The 25,598-nt window shown below is 37.9% G+C and overlaps 1 protein-coding gene across 7 annotated transcripts in view; it reads left to right on the top strand.

Annotated features, from left to right (window-relative positions):
* SLC38A4 (solute carrier family 38 member 4) overlaps nt 1-25,598 on the top strand; it is an 83,247-nt gene that overhangs the window by 1,933 nt on the left and 55,716 nt on the right. For 6 of the 7 annotated variants that reach the window (XM_006168567.3, XM_014584194.2, XM_014584196.2 and 3 more), the window contains exon 1: nt 5,835-6,054. The exons of the other annotated variant lie outside the window; for it this stretch is intronic. The gene's annotated coding sequence lies outside the window, so the exon portion shown is untranslated. Of the gene's footprint in view, nt 1-5,834; nt 6,055-25,598 lie in introns of those variants that run through there. 7 annotated transcript variants of the gene reach the window in all.

Below are 25,598 nucleotides of genomic sequence, written 5' to 3'. Positions count from 1 at the left end.
CCTGAAGCGCGCTGGAGGGGAGGGAGGGGCAGTGGAGAAACAGCGGCTGGAAAGGCCTGTGGGATGGAGGAAAGGAAGAAAGGGCAGGCCTGATAAGAGAGAGAAGCCCGGGGAGGAGGGGGAGAAAGCGAGAAGTGGTTAGAGGCCAGATACGAGGGGGTAAGGACCGGAGAAAAAGGGAGAGGGGAGGGATAGGAACCCGAACGCTGGCAGTCCCCGCGGAGGGTGAGCAGGGCGCACCTCTAAGTCCAGAAGAGGCTGGAGGTGAACGCGGAAACAGGTGTGCTCTGGGGGCGATCCCGGAGAGAGGGACCAGCGTCTAGCGATGGCACAGGTGTGCGCTGCGCCTGGGCCCGCGCCGGGTAGGGGAACCCGCGAACCCCCCAGATCCTCTTAGCAACCCAGCAGGAAGAAGCGGAGAGGGTGCTCCCGTGTGCGCCAGGACCAGCCCTGGGATGCTCACCCCGCTGCTGCCTTGAAGGAAGAGGGATAAACTAAGCTGGGAACCCCGTGCGTGGTCCTGTCAGGCCGTTTGCGGGTCAGTGCGGGGGACGGTGACTGGGGGATTTAACAGGTTTGGCGAAGGGGCTGGCCATCCCGAGCCGCGGTCCTCCGCAGGGCCTTCAGGTATCCGGGCCAGGTTTCGCCAGGGGAGGACTGGTTGGCGCTTGACGTCTGCTTCTCAGAGCAAAGGTGTGTCTCTCGCAGGCTCAGGGTCTTGGATGTTGGCGAAAGAATGGAGAGATGCGGAGGAGGATGCGGACAGGTTAGGTACTTCCCGCAGACGCCCCTTCTCCTGTGGCCCATCCCCAGGCTCCCTGACCTCCTTGCCAGTTAACCACTTGAAGTGCACCTGCTCCTCTTGAAGACGGAGCAGTCAAGCTTCGACAGTGGGTGGCCTGTTTGCTGACTAGGTTTCAGATAGCTGTCCGTATTTACTTCCTCATGACTAAATTGTCTTAGGTGGTAGAGAGCATCCTACACCCAGCTCACCTTGTCCAGGGCCTGGCAGCTAGGGCTAGAGTTTGGGTTTGCTTCAACTTTGGTGTAGCCTTTTGTAGACCTTTATTTGGGGAGCGGTGGAGTGTTTAAAAATCAGTGGACGCTCTCTTCAAGAAGTGCATGCACAGCAAGTTGGAAGTTTGGAGTAAGGGGGTAAATACTATTTCAAGGCTGTTGAGATGGTGGGTGAACTTATTAGATGACTGGTAAAACTGGCTCATACATATATAGCAATTATTATATCACTTATGTGTTATCAAGTGCTTCCTTTATATTAATACCAGACCTTCATAACAGTCTTCTGAGATAGATTCTATTATTGTGCCCATTTTTACAGGTCAGAAAGTGGAGTGACACAGTTTGGGGAACAGAATGTTTTTGGAAGCTCTAGTTGTGCATTCATTATTCTAATATATAAATGAACTTTTTATATTTTTTTCACTTTGTACTTTATCATGGGCAGAGCTTGGGCAGGTAGATGCCTTCTGAAGATGCAAAGCTGGGGCCAGCTTTATAGCACAGTATTAAGCACGGTGCCTAGGGACCAAATCCCACATGACTGACGCTGGTGGCTTGAAAAACATGCCAGGAGCATGTACATGTGTGCCCCAAATCCTTCTAGAATGGAGAAATGAGAACGATTATGGCCTGACCACTGTGGGTCTGCACACACACTCTCTGTCTCTCTCTCTCTCTCTTTCTCTCTGATGTGTACATGCACTGTCTGGCAATTTTCAGAAAGGACCCAAAGCTGACTTATTGGTTGATTAAAGATTAATCTTGTACCAAGAGAGCCCAAGTCACGTCCACATAGCTAAAGGCTCTGAATCGTTGCAGTTCCAGACCTAGATTTTTTAAGCAGGTGACATTGGGTGTACCTAAGATTAAATGTTAGTTTAACAGCACAAACATGTGCTTAGGGCAAGCACAATGACTATGGCATATTGCAGGCTTGTTCTTTCATGTTTTTCTTTTTTTTATGGCATTGCCTTTGCTCATTATTACAGTGTTTTTAGTTATTTTTTTTTAATCAATTCTTTTTCCCCCTTATTTTACTTTTTGAAACTTAAAGACCTTTTTTTGGTTGTTAATTTTTGCCTATCCAGAGCAAGGATTTCTATAAAAATCAAAGAGTCAATAAGTTTAATGGCTAGTTGCATATTTTTAAAGAATTATTTATTTTAATTTTATTTATTATTATTTTAATTTGATGCAGGGCATGTGCACTCATCAGAGAGAGACAGAGACAGGGAGAGAGATAGAAAGTGAGAAAGCAAGCCACTAGGTTCAAGACTAGAACCACTATTGGCCATGTAGGAGTCCAGTGATTTAACCACCTGCTGGTCCTGCATATTTTTGATATACATCAAAATAATAATAGCTTTAGAAAATGTGCTCCCATGTATCACCTGCAATCATCTCGCATGCCACCACTGCCCTGATGATATCCTGTAAAGAAAAATAAGGGGTGGGATTAGGGGAGAGATATAAGAAAGGAAAGGAAGACTCCCTGAGTGCTAAATTTTATGCTAAGCCCTTTACACAGGAGAATTTTACTTAATCTTTATGCAATACTCTATGCTATAGATATTTGTTATTTCCATTTACAGACAAAGATATTGAAGCTCACAAAGGTTAAAGAAAGAGCCAAGGGTCACACAGCTAGTAGGTGACGATGTTGGTATTAACCAGCTCTGTCCTATGCCAAAACTCCTACTTGTTTCAATAAAGCCAGCAGTGAAATGAAGACCCGTGGGATGGGAGAGAACAAAAAGTAAAGGAACGAGGAGAGTTGGGAATACGTTATACAGGGACCAGCAGATAGCATAATGGACTTCCACATAGTCGACCATTGTTCAAGTCCTGGACCTGGCAGTTTAAAACTCACACTGGGTGCATGTGCATGCCTGCTCAAGATTCTGAGAGAATAGAGGAGAAAGGATTGTGGTGTGACCATCCCCCGGGGGGATGATTTCTTGCTTTTGCTCTCTGTCTCTTCAGTGAGTGCATGCACCCAATAGTAAAAATCTCTCTTAAAAAAAAAAAAAAGAAAGAAATATGTTACACAACACAGTAGGATGTGAGAAATGGGAGAATGGAAAAACAGAATCCCTTTCATGTGGCCACTAATCTTTCTCTGGTCTTCCTTCTACCATTTATGTTAATAAACTCACTCCACTCATTCATTTCACTAATAAGCATTCAGTGTCATTATCTTCTGGGAACCACTATAGGGAGTTTTTCTCCATCTCCTTACCTCATACAGTGCTGGTCAAATACTACTGCTCAACGAATATTTGATGAATAATGAATTAGTTCAGTGGAGGAAAAAATAAGTAAACAGGTACACTACAGCATGATAAACACCAGGAAAAAAAATACAGATTTTCACACTCCCCATAGAACCTGGCTCAGGAAGGAGCTCAGGGAATGATTCAAGACCAGGTAGTTTCTGATCTAGGTTTGGATGCAGAAGTAAAAGTCAGCCAGGAAAAGAATTGGAGTAAGTGAGGAGAGGACTCTCAATGCAAAGACCAGCCTAGGAAGAGAAGGTAGGTGGGAGCTCTTTGGGGAATTTAATAGTTCAATACTGGGAGTGAGAATGCAAAGAGGAGGCTGGGAGGGAGGTGTGGTCAGGTAGTCCTTGCATATTCTCTCTGCAAGTGTTCCTTTGTTCTGTCCTTTCCTCCAATTTTGGAAATGACCTCTTAACAGAGAACACAATGACAGTAATCACCCATTTATTTTATTATGGGCCCATGATACCCTGGGACTCCCTAGATAGCATATAGCCTTTAAGATTCCTTATAATGAATGTTACAGTTCTAAATTCTCAAATGGAAAAGTTGGACTTTGTTTTCTCCTATATGGGAAAATCAAATTATTTTTCTGATTCTGGGCAGTATATTTTATTTTAACATAGGAATAACATACACAGTCATAAAAGTGATTTTCAAACATGTTACTGTGTTTTTCCAGGGGAGAGTTGGAAGAATGTACCTATTTTTAGTATTAATGGCTTTATTTTTCATTTTAGTGTATTATAGAAGTGTCAGGAAGTAAAAAAGTAAAGTAAGGTGGAGAATGAATGACAGTAATGAGTGTCACTCTTCCATATCCACTGTAGATGCTTATATCATTTGAAATTCTGCCTTTTCATACTAGACTGAAAACTTCCAAAGTCTCTTATTTTGAGTTTTTTTAATATCAAATTTTAATTCCAGGCTCAGAGGTCTACATGCCTCCTCATATCCACACTTATAAAATACCCTTGGTCATATGTTATTAGGAAGGAAATTCAGATGGTAAATGAAATATATGAATAATCCAAAACCTAATTTGAGTTACTAGATTACATTGTCACATTTTAGCATTAAATTCTTTGGCAAGTTCTTAATATTTCTGAACTTCAATTTCTTCATCTATGAAATCAGAATCTTAATAGGATCTATTTCATGGACTTGTTATGAGGATTAAATGAATTATTACAAGCAAAATGCTTAGATTAATGCCAAATGCATAGTAAGCATTCAATGCGTGATAAGCCATTATTATTGTTATTACTTTTTACTACAAATGTCCATCTTAAATATTTTTCTGTTAGTTTGTTTTCCTCTAACTGCCAGCACTAGAATGAAGGAAGTAGGGGAAATTAGAAAAAAAAGAGTGAATAACAGTCATGAAGCCCTAGTGCAGTCCAGAGAATGATGTCATTCCCTGTAGATGACTGAAATGCTCCCTCATTTCCTGTTGTCTGTTTCTCCCTACTGCTCCCGAAAAAGCTAGTATGTGTGCATCACGGAAATGAACATCCTCTTCAGTTCTCTTGTTTCCCTTTTACATCTTGTCCGCTGCTGTTACCCTAGTGGCTTTACAGTACCCAGCATAAAGCGAGCCTGGTTCATGTGCATTGAATGAAGGAAGGAAGAAAGTCCTGCTTTTGTATCCTTTTATTTTTGACAGTATTTAGTATTCAAATAATTTATTTTTTTCATTTAATTGTGAGAAGTCTCTACAAAGTGAATTTGTGCATTGTTGATCGTCACTATCCATATTTTTAAATGAAATGATTCACTTAATGTGCATTAATGCACATGATTAAGGGTGTAAGTTTGGGCATCGAGATGTGTGTACAGAGCTAGAGGTAAATCCCCATGCCATCATGAAGTTGGGCACCCTGAGTTCAGATCTGGGCTTCCTCATTTAGATTTCCTCGGTTCAACTTTTGGATCTCCACTTTTTCTTGAGAGACCTTGAAAAATGAGTTTATCTTAGTGCCTCGCTTTTTACCTGAAAAATGGGGCGGGGGGGAGGAAAATAATAATATCTACCTCATAAGGATTTTATGAAAATTAAATGAGTTAATACTTGTGTTTAAAATCATCTCTGGCATGTTATAAGTACTAGAGTTGTTCTGTTAAATTAAGCAGTTTAAAAGAAACCTTAGTTTTCCAATTACATCTAATACCAGTCCCTACCTTATAAAATTGCCAGGGTTTTTGGTGGCGCACAATAAATACTCAATATTCTTGTTACTATAGATACCATTGCAAATTTTTATTTCTGAATCTGTTGTGAGGATTCGAGGCCCTGACTCAGGCTTTCCATTTTCTCTCCTTGGAGTTGGAGGTCGGATTGATTCTACCTTACCTCTCAGGGTAACTCTTTCCACCCCACCCTGTGTTTGTCCTGTTACTTTGCCTTGCGTCATTCACTCCTTTTACATCGCATACTCCTCAGGACAGGGACTTTGCTCTTTGTTTTGGCATAATTTTATAACACTGGGTACACTCACAGTACTATAAAAATGATCAAGAAGAAAAAAGAAAAATGTGTGATTTACCTAGACAGAACTTTGTCCCGCAGTTGGTCAGCTGCTGTTGTGTGTGGTGTCTGCCCAGTAGCATCTCAGCCATGGCTGGTGGCTCTCCGGTGACTGGAGCCTACTGCATGGCCACCCCCGAGGTGTACGGGATCAGGTAGCATGAGCTGGGCGGTGGCATGCAGGGAGGACAGCGGGAAGCTGCTTCCTGAGGACACACTATCACACAGGTTTGTCTGCTGGTTTTGCTAAGACTGGGCCAGAGAGACCAGGCGAGTGAGTATCTAAGATATTCGGAAGAAGTGAAAAAGAAATGTAGCAAAAAACTTAGTAAGGAGGGAGAGGGAGAGAGTCATGAGAGAGAGAGGCTGGGGAAGGGCCTTCTAAGAAATGTTTCTTGCCAGATTGATGGGGCAAGGATCTTGTATTCTGGAATTTTTCCAAATAGGAATGTGTTACCTGAATGCAGAATGTTCTTTAACACTGAATGCCTAAAGTGGCCTTTATCATTAAAGTGATCTAATTAAAAGGGTTTATGTTTCCAGCTTGGTTTGTAAATGCTTGCAAAGGAATCAAATGGTGGTGAGCACTACATAAAAGGAGCTCTTTGATGACTATTTTATTCCATCTTTTGGAGCCACCCTTTAGTAACAGCACGCTTTGAAAAAAGAAAAACCTGGCACTTTTTGGCACATGTCATTCTGCTATATTTAGTTCTTTCTGTGCAGAGGCGTCTGTACTGTTCGTTGCCATGTGGAAATATTGAATATTGATGTTAAAATTTATATTGAAATAATTGTAGATTCATCCTGTGGTTACATCTGACATACTTTCAGTGCAATATTACAACTAGCAAGTAGACATTGGTACAAGGTATAGTTTCTATGTCATTTTTTCATACATACAGATTTGTGCAGCCACCACCATGAACAAGATAAAGACTTCCATCTTCACAGAGGTTTCTCCTGTGCTACCCCGCATTGTTACGCCCACCTTATCCTCTCTGCCACTGGCCACCAGGTGTTGGCCACCTCTATGCCTTTATCATTCTGAGGATGCCACACAAGTGGAATTAGACTGTGTGTGATCTTTTTGAGACTGATCTTTTTTGTTTACTCAGCATTCTGTTTTAAAGATTCATTCAAGGTGTTGTGTAGATCAATAGTTTGGTCCTTTTTATTGCTGAGTAATAGTCCAGTTCCTTGAGTAAAACTAGCAGTACACTTTTCTTAATGGATATACTTATTTTGAACTTAAGTGGTATTGAAGAGGTGCTAATAAAGGCTTTTGATAAAGTAAAAAGTGTAAGGACAGCAGGCGGCATGGTAGTTAAGATGCTGGACTTTCACATGGCTGACCGTGGTTTGAGTTCCAGAACTGAAGGCTTGTTTTCTCACTTTCCCTCTCTCTTGTCTCTGTTTATCATTCTGAGGATGCCACACAAGTGGAATTAGACTGTGTGTGATCTTTTTGAGACTGATCTTTTTTGTTTACTCAGCATTCTGTTTTAAAGATTCATTCAAGGTGTTGTGTAGATCAATAGTTTGGTCCTTTTTATTGCTGAGTAATAGTCCAGTTCCTTGAGTAAAACTAGCAGTACACTTTTCTTAATGGATATACTTATTTTGAACTTAAGTGGTATTGAAGAGGTGCTAATAAAGGCTTTTGATAAAGTAAAAAGTGTAAGGACAGCAGGCGGCATGGTAGTTAAGATGCTGGACTTTCACATGGCTGACCGTGGTTTGAGTTCCAGAACTGAAGGCTTGTTTTCTCACTTTCCCTCTCTCTTGTCTCTGTCTCTCTCTAGTGAACACATGTGTCCTATAGGAAATTAAGTAATAATAAATAAAGTTAATAATTTTTAAAAGCATAAGGACAAAATTTGAATAAGCTTTTTCCCCCAAAAATGACATATGTGTGGGGTAGGGCAGAAGGGAGTATATCTTACAACTTGATTTAAAATGGAGATCATTGAAGGATTGGAAAGGAGGAAGGTAGCAGGGCACAGAAAAGTATGTGTTTAGATAATGAGGTGTAAGTACCTTTAAAGATTTTCACACTGTATGATAATCTAGTGTTTGATTTTAGTTAAGATAACTCAGATTTCTTAAAACTGATAAAAAACAAACAAACAAACAAAACAAAACAAGACAAAAAAATGCTTCTGCAATAGGAAATGTCTGGCCATCTATGCTCAGTCACATAACTGACAGTGAGAAGCTCTTCCTTTTGACTGGGGTCACCAAGAGCCAAAGAGCATTTTTGGCCCAGAAGCCACTATCATGAGTGGACCATTCAGGTTTGGGCACTGTCAGTGTTACACTGCTCTAGCCTTTCATCCCACTCACTGGTGGGAGGAGCATCGCCAGTGGTCCCTTTGGGTTCTGTTTGGAAAGGAGTATGTATCCCTTCACCTGTCCTCCCACAGCATGAGAAATCTATAAACTGGAGGCTACAACTTGCATAGCTTCTGACCAGTACCTAGAAGGATTAGCCTCAACCCCTTCCTGAGCCAGCATCCTTTAGAGAGCTCCCCTAATACCTACTCCCAATGCCCAAGGACAGGAGATAATAAAATATACTCTACTATCTGAAAGAGTAAATTTCCCTGTGTATTTTTAGAATTTCACATTTTTGAGGAGAAGGGATTGCGGTGTGGCCATCCCCTCGGGGGGTGATTTCTCACTTTCTGTCTGTCTGTCTCTCTGTCTCTCTCTGTCTTTCTGGCTAGCACTCGCAGTCCATAACAAAAACCTCTCTAAAAAAAAATTACATATACTCAACTTTTAAGAGATATATTGTTGATTCACATAATAAAATCATCTGGAACTCTGTCCAGGCTTGAGTTTAACAAAATGCACTGCCGTAAATCTGTTTTAATTATTTCTCTTACCTGAAAAATATACTTATTCTAAATCCTGCAAAAAGATGGAGTATAGGGAATGATGGTTCCAAAGCCTACGGGAATGATGGTTCCAAAGCCTACGCATGAAGGGCTGTCATTGCTAAAATAATTTCTCTCTCCTTTCACAGGCAAATCTGCTTTTCTGAATCTTTCAAAATGGAATAGAATTGTTCATGTTGTCTTTTTGACTCATTTCATGTTGAGTAAACATGGACACCTCGTGTCACTTTTCACACTGTTCTTCTGGGTCATAATTCCTGTGTGTGTGGACCATAAGCTCCCCTGACATGTGGCAGGGAGTTACCTTCCTCCTGCCATCTCGAGATCTTAAACACTGCATTGTAAGTTGGGAGAATGAACAAAAGGTTCTCTGAATACCATCTACTTCTCTTGTGTTACTCGGTTTACTTATTTGACAGATGATGACAGTCATTAAGAAGGAGAGAGATGAAATGTAAATATAGAGACTATAGCTCCCAACATTGCAGACATTGTTCTTTTTTGAATTTTTTTTTTGAGAGGTTTTTGCTATTGGGTGTATGCGCTTGCCAGAAAAACAGAGACAGAGAGATAGAAAGCAAGAAATCATCCCGGAGGGTCGATGGCCTCACCGCAATTCCTTCTCTTCCATTCTCCTCTCAGGATCCTGGGCATGCATGCTCATGTGCCTGGCATGAGTTAAGCCACCAGGTCCGGGACTCGAACCGTGGTCGACTACATAAGGAGTCCAGTGACATAGCCATTATGCCTACCACTGGTTCCAACATTGTTCTTTTTAAGAGATTCTGGGAGGTATTTTTTTTAAACTTTTTTCTTTAAAGAGGTGAAATAGTTTTGTGAAAGAAAAATGAAATAGCAATATCTCATGTCCTATATCAATGTAGATGAAAATCAAACATTAGTTGTATAGTTACTTTAAAACTATTTTGTAATATGATAGCAATATCCACATTTAAAAAAAAATTAAACCATATATATATGAGGTACACCTGGTAGTCAAGGTGGACCTCAGCCAAACTCTACACAAACATTCTATTACAACAAAAGTGGACTCTTGTGTTGGTGTTCCTGGGGTCAAACTTCTGATCACATTCTTTCTGCCTGGAACCTCCCCTCCTTTCTCTGAAATCACACCACTCCTCTTACTTAAAACCCACTCTATTTGCCCCAGCTCTCATGCTTTCTCCAGTTCTGTTTCACATGTCGTGGAGACAGGGATGCTATCTTACAAATGTGTTAGACAGAAAGCAAGTACCTGAGAAATCTCATTAGAAGCTGGGCTCCAAAGTCAGACATAGGGGTGTGATTGCTAACCCAGTTACTCACTTATAGCTCTGATCGTTTTGAACATCAGTTGCCTCGCTTGTAAAACAGGGATTATAATAGCTACCCCACTTGTAAAACAGAGGTTATAATAATAGCCACTACTAATACAGTTATTTACTGATGCAATATATAGGAAGTGCTTGGCACAATGCGGGGCCCATAGCAGGGTCTCAGTAAAATTACTATTCCTATCATCACCATTAATATTATTAGTACCAATGAAAACTTAAACAATGAGATTAGACTTTGTGAAGTTAGCAAGATCGTGGTCTTAGTGGACTGTGTAGACCACAAAACTTGATTGTTTAGGCTTCTCTGTGTCTTTCAGTCTTGATTGCTCTCACAAAGGTTCTTCACACGTATCAACCAGGAAGAGAAACTCTCTAGTTGTACACCCACTGAGATTAGACACAAATAGATTAAGGTGGATTCTTCCCTTCTTATGTCTTAGGGGTAATAAAAGTATGTGTGACTTATCAGATTTTAGTTTTGGCAAGAGATAATACGATTGGCGACTTTCTATAAAGAAGAAAACAAATGCTAGATATTGGTTTCAAAAAGTAATCACAATAGACTCATGATGGGTTATCTATCCTTGAGGTTATTTACAGACACAATCTGTAGCCTTAGAAAAGTGAAAATTTCAATGAATCGATGATTGTTTGATCTATAAAATATGAAATTATTAGGTTTTCTGACACCCCCCACAAACTGATTGAAGCTATGTGTCAGTGAGACATCAATCAAATCAAGGGCATTACCATTTGTGCTCTTTTGGTTACAGTGACGTTGGAACAAACCCCTTTCACATTGTGAGATACAGGTTTAAAAATGATTGGTTTAGACCACCGCATACAATTAAGATTAGAACAGTAACACTTTAAATAATAAAGTAGAATGGGTTTGGGATAAGGGTGCTAATCATAGAGTTCTTGTGGCTGTACTTTACATAATTACTCTTTATTAAGTGATAGGAGATCTACGTGTCTGTTTGTATCAGAATAATACCCCTTCTAAGAAGTCCCTAAAACTCCAGTTATTGGGTGGGATGCACACATGGGTGTGCATAAATTAAATGATCTTAGAGATGGAAAAATCCTAATGAATACACACATATGTAAAACTGTTAAAACCAATGTAAAAATTCAGTAAATTTGAAGGATATAAAATCACCATAAAAAATCAGTTATGCTTCTAAACACTAAGAATGAAGTATCCTAAAAGGAAATTAGCAAAACAATCACAATTATAATAGCTTCAAAAAAAGTACTGTACTTAGGAACAAACTTAACTAAGGAGGTGAAAGACATGTACTTTGGTACCTATAAAATGTTGATGAAAGAAATTAAAGAAGACAAATGAACAGAAAGTCCTGTATTCATGGATTGGAACACTTAATATTGTTAAAATATCTACACTACTTAAAGTTATCTTTAGATTCGATTTCATCACCACCAAAATCCCAATGACTTTTTTTTTTACAGAAATAGAAAGACAATCTGAAAATTCATATGGAACCACAAAAGATCCAAAATAGCAACAGCGATCTTGAGAAGGAAAAACAAAGCTGGAGGCATTATACTTCCTGACTTCAAAATATATTACAAAGCTACACTAATTAAAATAGTATGGTTCTGGCATAAAGACAGTTACATAGATCAATGAAACAAAATAGAGAACTTAGAATTAAATCCATGCATATATGGTCATCTTATCTCCTACAAGGGTGCCAAAAATATACAACAGAGAAAAGATAGTCTTTCAATAAATGGTGTTGGAGAATCCAGATATCCACAGGCAAAAGAATAAAACTGGACCTCTGTCTTACACCTTATACAAAAATAAACTCAACATGGATTAAAGGCTTGAATGAAAGCATGAAATTGTAAAAGCTTCTATACATATAATAAAGTCTTATAAATAATCCATTTAAAAAGTGAGTAAAGGATTTGAAAAGACATTTCTCCAAAGGAGACACACAAATGGCCAATAGTTATATGAAAAAATAATCAACATCATTAATTGTCAGGGAAATGCAAATCAAAAGCACAATGAGATAACATCTCACATCAACTAGGATGACTATGGAAAAAAAAAACAAAAACAAATGATAACAAGCATTAGTTAAGATGTGGAGAAGAGAGCTCTTGTACACTGTGGGGACATAAATTAGTATAGCCATTACAGAAAATGAAGGTTTCTCAAAAATTAAAATAGACCTAACGTGATCCATTAATTCCACTTCTGGATATATCCTAAATAGTGAAAACCAGGATCTTGTAGGAATATCTGCACTCTCATATTCACTGCATCACTATTCACAATAGCTGGATCATAGAAACAATACAAATATGCATTGACAGATGAATGGATAAAGAAAATATGGTACATACATGAAATATACACCAAACATAGCTGATTCCACTTAGATGAGGTACCTAAAATTATCAAATTCATAAAAGTAAAGAATAAAATTATGCTTAGGGATCTACAGGGAGAGGAAATGGAGAGTCATTGCTCAGTTAATGTAAAGTTTTAGTTATACAAGATTAATTAGTTCCAGAGATGTGCATATAGTACAGTGTCTCTAGTCAACAATGCTGTCTTATGCACTTAAAAATCTGTTAGGAGGGTGGCTCTTGTGTTAAGTGCTCTTATCACACCAAGACAAAACTAAACAAAAGAACACAAGAAATATTTGGAGATGACAGATACGTCTGTTATATTAACTGATGTTTTCAGAGGTATATACATATGTCCAAACTCATCAAATTGTATATGTACAATTTGTTGTATATCAGTTATATCTCAATAAAGCTGTTGAAAATAATACAGTAAACTACATTTTAAAATAAAATTTTATTGGATATAATTGAAACTTTCATTGGGTCATAGTATCTCAAGATCATCTTTGTAAACTTTCCATAATGACAAAAGTCAAAAGTGTTAATAGGAATTTCTGGTCAATTGAAGGAATTTATAACATCTTCCCTCTGCTTTCAAACTTTTTGCAGGGATATAAAGAAAAATATGTATAGGAGTTCCAAACTAGGAAATATAAACTTTTAAACTATGCCTAAATTTTGATATATTCCAAAGTAAAAAGCGTAACATGGTCTACACCCAACATCTGCTATATTTCATCTGTATTCATACCTTTCTTCCCCTGCTACTCTTTCAATAATTATACTAGATTGTTTTCAAGCAAACTTGTCATCATATAATTTGATCCATGCACGATTCAGTGGGGATCTAAAAAATAATTCTTTTTAAAAATGTTTTTAGTGGGTGTATGCTTACACCAGAGAGAGAGAAGGAAAAAACGCCTCCCAACAGGGCATGACCATGCTGCAATCCCTTCTCTTCCATTTCTCCATCCTGTTGGGATTTGGAGCACACATATGTATACACTCAATGCATTTTTTAAGCCACCAGGGCTATGAGTTGGGCCATAGTCAACCATGTAGGATCCAGCTCCCTTAACTACTAGAGTATGAGGCCAGTACTCAAAAAGCACTCTTCAAAATGAACTAAAATATCATTACACCTTAAATAAATAATTTATTTAATGTTATCAAATAACCCTGATTCCCCTGTACCTATTTAACTCTTAATTTGAGTCAGAATCCAAATAGGATTCACACTTGTTTGGTATGCCTCTTAAATCTCCATTAATTGATAGCTTCAATCACCATTTTATTTTCCCTTGTGCAATTTATTTGATGATTAAATTCATTTATTTTTCCTATATAATTACCTATATTCTGAATTTTGTTGATGTACATGAATTTTAAAAAGTCATCCTCAGGGCCCAGCAGGTGGTATGGCGGTTAAGGTGCTGTATGCTGACCGCAGTTTGAGTCCCAGACCCTGCCTGTGTGTCCAAAATCTTGAGAGGAGAATGAAGTAGAAGAAATTGTGGCATGGCTTTCTTTTTTTTTTTTTTTTCTGGAGAGGTTTTTGCTATAGGCCGCATGTGCTCGCCAGACAGACAGAGAGAGACAGAGACAGAAAGCAAGAAATCACTCCCAGGGGGGATGGCCACGCCGCAATCCCTTCTCCTCCATTCTCCTCTCGGGATCTTGGGCACGCACGCACACACGCGCAGTGTGAGTTTTAAGCCACCAGGTCCGGGACCCGAACCGCGGTAGACTACATGGGAGTCCAGCGACATAGCCATTACACTAACTGCTGGTCCCATACATTCTCCTCTTGGGATTTTGGGCACGCACGCACACGCGCCCGGCGTGAGTTTAAGCCACCGGGTCCAAGACTGGAACCGCGGTCGACTACATGGGAGTCCAGCAACATAGCCATTACACTAACTGCTGGTCCCATGGTAGGCTTTTGATATACCCTTTGTAATATAAATTTGTGTTTGTAATTTAAGTATTTTTAAGATTTAGAAAAAAATAGAAAAAGTGTTCAATAGCCCTTGTGAATATATTTCTATTACACATTCATTTTCCACCAAAATTAATTGAAAAAAATTGTAAAAAGGCAATGCAACTTTGAACAGGAAAAGTAAAGAGTCAAGCAAGTGTAGTGGGCTTCGTATCTCCCCTGAGACTTAGGCTACCAAGCATCCTGAGGATAAGAGAAGCCTCTTCAACTGCCCACCTGACCACAGCCATTCCTCACGTTAAGTTTAAAATAAATGTTTTATATTTGTACTTTAGAAACATAGAATGAGTTTGTTTGCTTGATTTTGATGATTCTTTAAGGTTCACTTTGTTTAAAATTATTTAGTTTTATTTATTATTATTATATTTTCAATTTGCTATAGGGCTCACGTGTTCACTAGAGAAAGTAAGAAAGCAAGATGCCAAATCTTGGACTCAAATGGCTGTTGGCCATGTGGGAGTCCAACACCTCAACCACTATGCCACCTGCTGGCCCCCATGATTCATTTTTAATAAACTTCAAACATACAGAAAATGTCAGACAAAATTAAAATAGGACAGTTACATACCATGTTTTTTCTCAAATGTTAGTCATTAACTTATTCTTCATTGCTATGGTTGTGTGTTCCTTGCCATTGTCCAAATATACTTATATTTTAAGATTCCTTTTGTTTAAAAACAATAAGTACTTAGAAATATTCTTATGGTCTTATAGTAAAATATTGTTACTACACTATATTTTCATTTTGCACAATTAGATACTCTATAAAACTAATATATTTTTGTATGTTTCATTGAAAAAATAAAAACTTCTCCTTACCTTAGAAACACATACATGCTGTGTTGAAGAGGATGCTATAATGAGCCCATATATTTTATTAAATACCAGAGTAGAGTAAAAAGACATTGCCACAGGCTGGAGTAGTGCTGGAAGTATCAAGACCAAGTCAGCATTTTGGTTATAAATAAATATATTTTCAGGGTTTCCTATATATGAAATGTTAACTCCTTAACAAGTTAACACAAACAACAAATGTTAATGCCCAAGTGGCTGAATATTTTAAGGGGCCACTTAAAGTAAGTAATCTCTTTTGGCATCTGTTAATAGTCTAAGTCACAAAAGTTTGGAGACCATTCCTGAAATGTTTGCCAGGAAGCACAGGAATTAAACTTGCCATCTGGTTTTCAGCCAAGAATACAAAGTAAAATTTTTGAACTGAAGTTTACTTGTTTCATGTGTGGTCATTATTCTGAGTAAAAAATAACTTACTACTTAAGAGTGGATTCCTTAAAAATATTAAGTACCTAGGATATTTATACATTGCCCACCAATTTTAAAATATACAACTACTACAACCAACCATAAATATTTATTTCTTGATAGTTCTTACTATATCTACGGCTGTGTTCTATGCTCTTTACAAGTATTATCTCATTTACTTGCAGAAAAGTAAATAGTCACATGCCTTTTTTAGTTAGCTATTATTCTGAATAAAAATAATAAAAGAAGTGGGACTAGCAGTTGGCTTCATGGGTATGTTGGTGGACTGCAATGTAGTTGACCGCAGTTTGAGTCCCGGACCTGGTGGTTTAAACTCACACCGGGCGCATGTGCGTACATGCCCAAGATCTCGAGAGGAGAAGGGATTGCACTGTGGTAATCCCCCCAGGGGTTGATTTCTAGCTTTCTGTCTCTCTCTGTCTTTCTGGCTAGTGCACACACCTGATAGCAAAAAAAAAAAAAAAACCAAAACTCTCAAAAAACAATAAAAATAAAAATAAAAGAAATAAAGAAGGAATGGAGGAGAAAAAAGAGAAGGAGGAAATGTTATCAATCAACTAAGTCAGGCTGCTTCTTTTCAAGGTCAATGAAAGGAGAGGCAGAGGCTGGAGAAGGGAGTTTATTTCTGTAACTGGTTACAGGGAGATAGTTAATAAGAACCATCAAACTGTCCAAAAAGAGCAACATGTTGTTGGTATTTATAGATACAAGATAAAAGCAATGCAAATAATTTCTTACTACAATCAATCAGAGTCATTCGTTTCCCCTGAATAATTAGCATGCTTCCTTCAAGTACCCACACCTGGTTTCTCATCTGACCATTCCCCAAACAGATCTCCCAATGACCCTGCACTTGGTCAGAGTGTTCTCCTTATAGGCCTTTCTTAATTTCAAAATGGGTTTGGCTCTGCTAAGCCTTAAACTGGCTTGTCCCAGAAGGAGAAATACAGTAGTATAAAATTAAAAAGAGATTTGATTTACTAGTTTACTAAAGAGATAAAAGAAGGCCAGCTCCATTTGATTCATATATACACATATATGAATATCCTGGGTTGTTGGGGAAGTCCTGACATGTTTTTCTATGCAAAAATGCATCATTACTTTCCCAACAATCCAATACATATAGATGAGAGAGGAAGAGAGAGAAGGAAGCCACTTAGAATCCTTAAAAAGTTACATTACCCCAAATGGAACTCTACTTAATTCAGGCATACTACCTGATGTATATTTTATAGCCAATTATTCTCAAATAATTTCAGAAACCATGACGTAGAATAACTAAGTTTATGTGGTATGGCATACAGTTGTTTCTTTTTTTCTGTAGATTTTTAAGAATTATTTACTTAATATTTATTTATTTTAATTCACAAGAGAGAGAGAGGGAAAGTGAGAAAGTAAGCCACCAGGTCCAGGACTCAAACCATGGTCATCATGCTGCGTACTAACCACATAAAAGTTGTTTCTTAAGCATTTTAGGTGAACACTTGTGTCACAGAGCCATGGTACCTCAACTATTTCTGCATACTGAAATGAATCAAATTCATTTCTAAATCTTAAAAAATGAGTCAAACTGAGCTGCAGAAGGGATTTCACAGCAAAGTCTTATATATATATATATATATATATATATCAACTCAAATTCTAAGCAAGCTTATCCAGGTTAACCTCAAATTAATAAGAAGTAGCATGCACACTTGTCTGTAAATGTCCTACATTTAAGAGATGTAAAGAGAGAGGATGTTCACCAGTGGTAGGGTCCGGCTTGATCAAGAAGCTGTTCCAAAGGGAGTCAATCATTGACTTATCCATGCACTTATTCATAATGATTAAAAAGGTCTTCTGTTTGATTAAACTGACCGTGATTAGATCAAAACTATGTGGCTGGCCGATTTAGGAATTAGTACTAAAATGTCCAACAAACTCGATTTAGAGTGTAAGCAAAATATAGTTCACCTACTATGGTATTTGGAAAATGTGTCTTGATACAACTTTAAGTCTTCATGTTTTATCTATCTCACCAAAAAGAATAATAACCCAAAGCAAAACTAAACCAACACCACCACCACCACCACCACGACCCCAAATCTACTAGTACATCTGCATGTTTAAACACTGGCTCTGAGGCCAGGTTCAGGGGTAAATGTGCACCATGGTGCTATTCAGCCTGCCTCACAGGTTAGTTAATGTTGAACAAACACAAATTGCAAACCGTGTCTTATTACAAGGTTGTTTTCTGAGATTCCACAGGTCAGGGTCAAAACCTGCCCTTTTCCAGCTTTACGCAGTGCTAATCAATAGTTTTAACAAATGAAATAATGGACTATTAAACAGTAACAATACACTTCCATAGCAAATGGTGTTGAAACTAAATTAATTCTATGAACAGTTTTGTTAATGTCATGTCACTCTTATAAATAAATAGCAATAAGAATACTTTTTATGTTTATAATGTTTAAATATCTGTTACCTCTTTTAACCCTCACAGTAACCTTGTGTAAGATTTTGTTAGACCTAGTTTTAAAAGAAAACTAAGTTCCATAATATTTGCATGAGATTTTATACTATTACTCAACAAAGACTTAATAAGTTTGTACCATATTAAGCATTAAAGTTATTGACAGTTCTTTCAATATAAATATAGAATACATAATATTAACTATGTGCCAGATACTCTTCTGAATACAAATAGTAACCTGATAAATCCACAAAATATCAGTATGAAGTAGGCCCTATAATTATCTCCTTTTCTCAGATGAGGAAATGAAGGCATAGAAATGGCAAACAACTTGCTCAATCAGACAGCTAATAATTTAAGTCCCGTTAGTTGAGCTCCATAATTTATACTATAAATGTATAGGAGGAGAAGGAGGAGGAGGAGGAGGAGGAGGAGGAGGAGGAGGAGAAGGAGGAAAAGCATCCCCAGTGGGGCATAGTCACACTGTAATTCTTTCTCCATTTTTCATCCTGTCAGGATTTTGGGCGCACACACACACACACGCATGCACACACATGCACCCATTGTGTTTTTCAAGTTGCTCTAGATGGGATTTGGAGCACAGTCAGCCATGTGGGATCAAGCACTCCCTTAATCACTACTATCTATGGGCCCATCCTACAGTGTTGGCTCTTGAAGACTTCAAAGTCTGGAAGGGCAGACATGTAAACAGACATGTGACAGTACAAGTAAGCTCTATAGTAGAACTTCCAGAAGCAGAGTCAGCGCAAAGGGAGGGATTAACTCCACCTTTCCTAAAGTGTCTCAGCTAATAGGTGGCACAGCCAAGACTAGATCTGAATCCTTGAATATGGATTCCAGAATCAACCAGCTCTTCTTTTTATAGTGTAGCCCCGTATTTGATTTTTAAAAAATGTTTGGAATTATAGGGAGTAATGTACTTATATGAACATAGTATATAAACCAAAGGATTAACAGCAAACTTCTTTGAACAGGAAAAAAAAAATGTAGTATGTATGCTTCCTAGTAGATACAAATGCAAGCACAGAGAGGTATACAGAGCTTTCCCTTTGTGTGTATAATACATAATACATAATCTAATATATATATGCATATGTCAACAGAACTCTATTGTAAGCTTCCCAGTGATTCTAAAGCTTATGGTCAGTCAGAACAAAACAGAGCTAAATATTGGAAAGTAGAAGGAAACTTCAAAGACATCAGGAAGAGCCTGACAAATACTGTTCTGGGCAAATAATAGATGTTCAATGATTACTCGCTGATTGGATGATTAGTTGATTGACTAAAAACAGGAAAGGGAAAGAAGAAAAAAACATTAATGACAATTCTATTGTCTTTATCTTGAGTGAAAATCTTGATAAGGAGAGTTAGTAAAATTATTTAGAATTGGGATTTTATGTTAACAGGTCAGAATTTTATGTTAAATTTCTACAGGACAGCCACATCAATCAGCAACATCAATATTTTTTTGACCACTGTAGAAGAATACTTACCACTAACTTACATTGCTTAGTCTTTAACCAAATAATGGCAAAAGCAGCTCCATGAGAAGAAAGAAATTTAGCCAATTTGAACTATAGTTGAGTTTGTAGTGTTTTTTAGGATTATAAATTTTTTCTTTAATTTATTAAAATAGCATCTGCATGTAGTTCCTAATTATGTTTATTGTTTTTATGGTTATTAAAAGTTAGTCTGCAGGGCCAGTGACTCCGACATGGCTGAGTTGGAGTCCTGGACCTGGTGGCTTGCTTTCTCACCTTCAGCAACATCAATATTTTTTTGACCACTGTAGAAGAATACTTACCACTAACTTACATTGCTTAGTCTTTAACCAAATAATGGCAAAAGCAGCTCCATGAGAAGAAAGAAATTTAGCCAATTTGAACTATAGTTGAGTTTGTAGTGTTTTTTAGGATTATAAATTTTTTCTTTAATTTATTAAAATAGCATCTGCATGTAGTTCCTAATTATGTTTATTGTTTTTATGGTTATTAAAAGTTAGTCTGCAGGGCCAGTGACTCCGACATGGCTGACCAGTTGGAGTCCTGGACCTGGTGGCTTGCTTTCTCACCTTCTCTCTCTTTCTGGTGAGTGCCCATGCCCTCTAGCAAAATTAAATAATAATAGTAACAACAACAATAAAATTAAATAATTTTAGAAAAGAAAACAAAAAAGAAAAGGATACTGGAAGCATATGTGTACTTGCCCAGTCTATAGTAAATGAATGTGTGGATTTCATTGGCTCCTCCTAACGGTCCTGTTGACACCCTAGAGATTATGGAAAATTTTACAAATGAGATGATGAAGGCTCAGAGAGTGTACTGACTTGAAAATGCAGCTAGTGATTATTGGAGTCAGAGCTTGAACCCAAATCTTCAGGATCAAAATCTAATGCTGACTGTTAGCATAACAGAGCAGAAGAACATGTTCAGCCAGTCAGATCCTTAGGAGGTCAGTTTTCTTATGTAGGTTACCAGGGAGGACCAAAGATAGTTTCCAGGCAAGAACAGGAAAACACCTCTCAAATTTTCTCAGGAAAGGACAATGCAAAATGCCTTAATCAAACCTCAAAAGAATATATCATCAGCTTTAAAAGAGACAGAACGGATACAAACAAAATTATTTGGGTCAATACAAATGTCTCAGGCATATGAAAATTAGATTGCCCATCCTAAAAAAGCATGTGCCATCCTTCCGATATTTACCTATCCCAGTACACTAGACCCTATAAAAAGAATTAGGATATAGAAATGCTTTTAAATTAAGACACTTATGTTACTAGATAAATTACTCATATGTCTTACTTAAGCATCAATCCTTACCTTGGTAGATTTTTAAAAGATTTAAAAAGTTTAAGTATGCTGAACCTTGGGTTCTATTTTTAAAATAATCTTCACAATCCAGGAAAGAATAGAAAGTCAATATTTCTACATTTAAATATTTGGCTTGTAATTAGCTCCTTTCATATGTCTGTTACATTATTTGAAGCAGAACACCTTAGGAACTTGAGCTTTTCTGTTCTTGACCAAAGTTATGACACAGCAATCCCAATGGTTCCAACACTCTCCAGGGATGCAATGCATGGGAGAATCTACTCATACTACCCAGGTGATTTTCATTGTTGGCAGTAAACATTATTATCACAATTTAAAACACAGTACATTTTCTTCATGTATCTGAAATCTTCAGCTCTGTGGCACTGCAAGGCTGGACTTTCATATAAACTTATTTGAATTAAACAGAATAAATAAAAGACGTGGGCTCCAAAGTCCCCTGTGATCCCACCATTGACCTCTCTAGTCATGTTTCTCATCATTCCAAGAATTCCTGGCATCCAGGTGTTGTTAAGATCACCCTCACCTTTGCTCAAGCTGCCTACTCCTGCAGTCTTCTGTTCCCTAGTCCATTTCTCCTGCCAAGTCCTATTTATTCTTTGAGTGTGGACACAGCTATTATCTCCTCCACAAAGTCTTCCTTGTCTCTTTTAAGCTGAGTAGGGTGTCACATTTTCCTACCCCTAAGTATCATGTGCTTCTCATGTACCACACTGTGTCATCATGAACTGCTTAAGTAATAGATTCACTTGAGAGATCAGGTCTTGGGAACAGAGACTGGGTCTTCTTTTTAAATTGTCTCTCTTGTATTAGCTGCTAACATAAATTCTGGCATAGGTAGGTGTTCAATAATATTTATTAAATGAGTAAGATGTCTCCTTATTGTGCTATCATAGATATTGATTATGTTATAGCATTATGAATAAAATACTGTTCTCAATTTTTGTCAACAATTTTTTGAGATCTATTCGAGTAGCTTTGGCAGATAGAGGAAAACAATCCATCCTTCAGAACACACTGTAGATGTATAATTTCATCTCGATGCTAAATAGCTCATAAGTGCCCATTAAAAATTAAGGATTTTTTTAAGGCCATTGAGCGTTTACTGGTTAAGTACCCAATATAGTCTCACTAAATATAGAGATTAACTAGTGACTAATGACTGGAACAGATGAATGATTTTTGAAAAATCTAAGATGAGAACTTTTTATTGCTTTTGTTCCTAATTATGTTTATTATTCCAATGATTATTAAAACAATCCTTAGTTTTTAACAGTTAGTCAGCAGGGCCAATGGTTAAGGCACTGACTCCCACATGGTCAACTGGTTGGGATCCCGAACCTGGTGGCTTGTTTTCTCACTTTCTCATTCTAGTGAGTGCCCATGCCCTATAACAAAATTAAATAGTGATAATAATATTAATAATAATAAAAATTGAATTAAATTAATAATTCTAAAAATGAAAAGAAAAGAAAAGAAAAGCACACCATGTACATGCTCAAAGTCAAAGGAAGATAATGGAGGAGAAGAGATTACTGCATATCCATCCCCCGCAGAGGTGATTTCTCGGTTTCCCTCCCTCTGTCTCTCTTTGTCTCTCTCCAGCAAAAACAAAAAAAAACTTAAAAAAAGAAAGTTGGTCAGCAAATAGAGATGAGAAAATAAAGATTAGCTACATTTGCACATTTTGGAAATAACCACTATTAATATTTTAATATATGCTTTTTAGGCACTTTCCTTTGCATGTATTTTAAAGTATACATAATTTTTAAAAGCAATATATGCAATATATGGATTATATTGCTATTATTTTCTGTCTTGGTCTTTATAATTTATCATTTTCACATGTATTTATTATTTTTTGAATACAACAATTGTAATTACTGCTTAACATTCCAGGAATCCAGCTCTTGCTGAAGGAGCTAATGGGTCCTTGCATACAGTATGAGTATTTACTTACCACATCATAATGGCTCCGAGCATACGAGGGAACTACTACTTTTTTTTTTTTTTAATTTGCTATGGGACAGGTGAACTTGCCAGAGAAAGATATATAGAGAGAGACAGTGAGAAAGCATCCTCCTTAGGGGATTGGCCACGTTGCACAATCCCTTCTTTATTCTCTTCTCTGGTATGTTTATTCACTTTGCCTAGACCAAGACTCTAACCACAAAGTCAGCCATGTGGGATCCAGCCGCCTTAACTATCATGCCACTGTCTGGCCCTTAACTATTACATTTGAATGCATGGCAGGACTCATCGATTAGAATAATTACTAGAATATTGCTCATTGTAATTTCATAAATAAGTTCTAAAGAAAAGTTTTGGCTGTACGGATTGAATCAGTGCCTTTAATAAAGGCTTTGATTCATTGAACATTTACACAGTACCAGTTGTGAGCTAGGCATAATCTAATATTAATCAAGGTAAACAAACAAAAGAGATTGTTTATAACGAGTCCGAATTGGCTGTCTAGACATACTAGAATTCAACCCCCCACTTCCTAAATATACCATTGCCTGACTGTCTCCACTCTGCTGCTGTCCCTAGATGAGTTTAAGACATCCACTTTTTCTGAATCAACTTTCCTACATATAAAGAAAGAATGTTGCTACCAATTTTATACCCAACCCTCCAGGAATTATAATTTCTAACTAAAGGCTAAAGTCCAAAAGGCTCAGTTATTGTTGCCATGCAGGGCAAAGCACAGGCACATCAGTCAGCCCCTTGTGAGGGGCTCTGAAGGCACCATGGCTCTGCCCTGGAGCAGCCTGGAGCCCAGCAGCAGAAACTGGCCCTGCAGAAACCTATCCTCTTCCTCCGCTGAGGAGACCTGACTCAGGAAGATTTCCCCCTAAGTTTACTGAAAGGTGAATTAGGAAATGCCAGTGACGCTATTACTTAGCTCTCTGCTCAAATTCCTTTGACGAACAAACACTTCCTGGTGGGCATGTGTTTCTTATTTCAACAATCTGGATAGACTAAAAAAAAGGCCAGCCAGAACATACCTTTGCTTAGTAGGGACACTGGTTCTTTACAGCATATGTTGGCATTATTACCATGTAGAAAGGCCCCTTCCCTTTAAAAGTCCGTCTGAGGGCTTCCAGTCTAGTCACACAGGCTATTGGGTCACACCTTGAGAAACTGCTGGGAGTCCAAACTCAAGCAAGATGACATCAGGTTTGGGAAGTCCAATCACTAGTGGGATTACAAAATCAAAATACATCAGAATTGTTCTGGTAAAGAATTTGCTTTCTTCTTTATTTTTTTTAAAGGTATTTTTGTGTGAGTTTTTATTTTTTATTCACTATAGTGTATGTGCAGAAATAGGAGAGAAAGGAAGAGAAAGAGAAGCAACCTTGACAGGGTCTCCTCAGGCTGCCATCCATTCCCTTTGCTAATTCCCCAGCTCATCAGAGGAGTTGTGGACACATGCATGCACCTGACACGTTTTCAAGCTGAGGGATTATCAGAGCCCATAGTCGGGGCCATATGGCTTCTAGTACTGCAGTTCAGTTTACTACCAACGGCATCACCAGGCTGGGCTGGGAATTTACTTTTAAAGGAAAGAAATGAGTTGGGATATCAAAGAGAATAAAGGGAATTCATTAATGCTTTAAGCCATTAATTGCCATTAATTTTAAAGCCAGTAAACTAAACCCAGTACTGTATTAATACTGCATTCTGGCACCAGCCAATGGTATAGTGATTAGGGTAGTTGAATACTACTTGATCAACAGCACTGTTTGGGTCCTGGACCTGGTGGCTTGAGAAACATAGTGGGTGTGTGCCCAAAATCCTGACAGGAGGGAGAAATGGAGGAGAAGGCATTGCAGGATGAACATTCCTCATGTGGAGTGCTTTCTCACTTTCTCTCTCTCTCTGTCTCTCTCCAGAGAGCATACTTGTTCTCTGGCAGAAATTAAAAACAAAACTAAAATGATTGCATTGTGTATGAAGAACTTAAATTAACAAGGTGATTTATTTGTTTAGGAAGTGTTGCTATCATTGTTATTATAATTGTACATCTCTTAGCAGTGTTTTCTCAGACAGGTATTTTAAAGGATAGGAATCTTTTTGTTTGTTTGTTTCACATTATTTATTATTTGTTTTTTGTATATACTTTCAATCATATTGTTTGGCTTACCATGAGACCATTTCAATATGGCACATTTCTCCCCAGACCCATTGATCAAAATATCTTTAACAGATAACACCATACCTTCCCATCCCGTCAATGCTCTACTTCTGTATCCCTTCTCCAAACGTCCTTCGTTAGCCCCCACTCCTCCACATACATCTCGTCTGACATTCATACCCATCTCTTGTGTTTGTTCAACCGTTAGTCAATCAGTTTCTGTCATAGAGTGCAAACACACGGTATATGTTAAGTGGGGACATACAATGTCTCTCCTTCATAGCCTGGCTTGCCTCACTAAGCAGTACATCTTCCATATTCTTCCACTTTTTGTCAAAAGCCAGGGTTCTGTTGGTTTTTATGGCTGAGTAGTATTCCATAGAGTATATGTGCCACAGTTTTTCAATCCA

The sequence above is a fragment of the Tupaia chinensis genome, unplaced genomic scaffold (assembly GCF_000334495.1).
Source record: "Tupaia chinensis unplaced genomic scaffold, TupChi_1.0 Scaffold145870_1, whole genome shotgun sequence".
Lineage (NCBI taxonomy): Eukaryota > Metazoa > Chordata > Mammalia > Scandentia > Tupaiidae > Tupaia > Tupaia belangeri.
Note: the sequence above shows the minus strand (reverse complement) of the source record. Positions and strands in the feature narration are given on the sequence as shown.